This window comes from Colobus angolensis, unplaced genomic scaffold (genome assembly GCF_000951035.1).
Source record: "Colobus angolensis palliatus isolate OR3802 unplaced genomic scaffold, Cang.pa_1.0 Scaffold13, whole genome shotgun sequence".
Taxonomy (NCBI): Eukaryota; Metazoa; Chordata; class Mammalia; order Primates; family Cercopithecidae; genus Colobus; species Colobus angolensis.
In genome coordinates, this window is record NW_012114252.1 from 21,197,449 (window position 1) to 21,200,067 (window position 2,619).

General features: G+C 47.3%; 1 pseudogene; it reads right to left on the bottom strand.

Moving 5' to 3' along the window:
* Positions 1-21: 21 nt before the first annotated feature.
* Positions 22-508, bottom strand: LOC105505906 (annotated as a pseudogene).
* Between the last annotated feature and the right edge of the window lie 2,111 nt (positions 509-2,619).

Below are 2,619 nucleotides of genomic sequence, written 5' to 3' on the forward strand. Positions count from 1 at the left end.
TTTTTTTTTTTTTAACACCTATTATGCCATGAATTCATAGGGAAGAGGTTCCAGAAGCACTGGCCCTTCCCATTGGTTCTCACAAAGTGTGCTTCTCTGGGTGGAGCAGGCTGGCACTTCAGTTGAACCCAGGTACCTTTCTCTTTGGCTTGTTTCTTTTTCTGATCACTTTCCTCACACGTTTCAGGAAGCTATCTCTATCTTGGCTCTTAGAGTGCTTCATGTGCTCAATACACACATTAATTCCCTTGGCAAGAATCTTGCCCTTAACTTGTTGGTTTACAACAATGCCAACAGCATGCTGGGGAACATTGTAGACTCTTCCAGCTTTGCCATGGTAACACTTGTGGGGCTTCCTTTTTGAACAGTTCCCATTCCCTTGATGTCTACAATATCGCCTCTCTTACAGATTCGTATATACTTAGCCAAAGGAACAACTCTGTTTTCTAAAAGGCCTAGAGAACATATATCGGGTGCCTCTCCTCTTTCCCTTTGCGTTTGTCATTTTGGCGAATTACTGGAAGATGGCGGTCCTGGATATAAAGGCCAAAATTGATGATTTTAACCATTTTTAAGTGTATACTTCAGTGGCATTAAATGTATTCGCATTGCTGTGCCACCAGCACCAACATTCATGTCTAGAACCTCTCCGTCATTCCAAAGTGAAACTCTGTGCCCATGAAACACTCACTTCCTGTCTCCCTCCCCTGACCCCAGCCCCTGGCAGCCCCATTCTACTTCCTTTCTCTACGAATTGACAACATAAGGGATGTCATATAAGTGGGATCAGACAGTATTTGTTCTTTTGTGACTGACTTATTTCACATAGCATAACGTCCTCAAGCTTCACCCAGGTTGTAGCAGGTACTAGAATTTTCTTCCTTTTCAAGGCTGATTAATATTCCATTGACATACACACTGCGTTTTGTTGATCCATTCATCTGTTGATGAACACTGGTTGCTTCCACCTCTTGGCTCTTGTGAACAACGCTGCTATGGATGTGGGGATACAGTTACCTGCTTGAGTCCTGTTCTCAGTTCCTTTTGGGCTCTGTGTTGAGGACTCCTTGGCACTGTCCTGAACTTTCTTTGTTTCCATAGCATAGCAAATCAAGTTGGAGCCCAGGCGTCTGCTTGCCCTCTGAGTAACTGTTGGCCCTCTCACCTTATGCCTAGGTGTGAGCTTGTGTCTGTGTGGCCACTCAGGCTAATGTAGCCTCAGGAACTGGCCCTCTGTGGGTGTGGGGAGCTGTGGGGTGTGTCCTGTCTGACACTCCCTCTTTGTGTTCCTGAAGTTGGAGTCTTCTGCTAAGAGGGCAACTTGTGGTGTTTGAGAGGAGTTTGGCAAGGGTGGGGTGAGGATGAGTGGAAGATGGATGATGAGGCATGGGGAGGCCATCCCTCAGGGGACAGGGAGGGGCTGCACTGAGGTTGGGAAGGTGGTGAACATCAATGGGGGGGAGCATACTGGGATTTCATAGCAAGTGAGTCTGGAAGCAGAAGTGTTGGGTGTTCCCAGGTCTGAACCACTTGGGGAACGCTGAGGCCAAGTAAATGGCTCAGAACTTGGTCCGCAGTGGCTTGGACTGACTTTGGGGCAGTGGTTACTGCACACAGCCAAGAGGCTGATGCCAGAGCCACAGAGTCCAAGGCTGAAGTGCCTGATTAATCGGCCCTTGGCCGCCATTGCATTCTTCAGTGAGGACCACTGAGGCAGGTCCTGCCCTTTCATGTGTAGAAAGGGAGATTGGCCATGGGTAATGGGAAGTCTAACTGGGGGAAGAAAGTCTGGAGAGTGACATGGTTTGGATCTGTGTCCCCACCAAATCTCATGTGCAATTGTAATCCTTGATGTTGGAGTGGGGCCTGGTGGGAGGTGATTGGATCATGGGGGTGGGTTTCTCATGAATGGTTTAGCATCATCCTCTTGACTTTGTTCTTGGGATAGCGAATGAGTTCTTGTGAGATCTGGTCATCTAAAAGTGTATGGTTCCTCTCTGCTCTCTGTCTTCTGCTCCTACTCTGGCTGTGTCATGTGCCTGCTCCTCCTTCATCTTCCACCATGATTGTGTTTCCTGAAGTGTCTCCCCAGAAGCCGAGTAGATGCATCATCTTCCTGTACAGCCTGTGAAACCATGAGCCAACTAAACCTCTTTTCTTCATAAATCATTCAGTCTTAGGTATTTCTTTGTATCATTGCAAGAACGGACTAGTACGGAGAGGATTTGAGGTCTGAAATGTAGACATGGAAGGAGAGTCCCAGGTATAGGATTCAGTGACAGTCTCCTTAGTCATGGCATCCAAGGAAGATAAGATGGGGGAAAGTCAGGGATCCAGTTCTGGCAGTAGCCAATTTTAGAAACCCCCTGTGTCATTGTTTGGTCTCAGGAAGAGGGGAGTGGGTGGTAGTGTTAATTTCTTTAGGGAATAAACTCTCCCCTGAAGGGAAGATACCGTGTCCCAGGTAATGCAGTGGAGGCTGCATGATTGCATTTTGTCTTTAGAGATCTTGTGGTCCTTGTGGGTGAGAGCTTGGAGTAAATGCTGGGTGTCAACTGCAAGCTGCCAAAATCAGGAAAGCAGAGACGATAGTCATCTACTGATACAGTTTGGATGTTT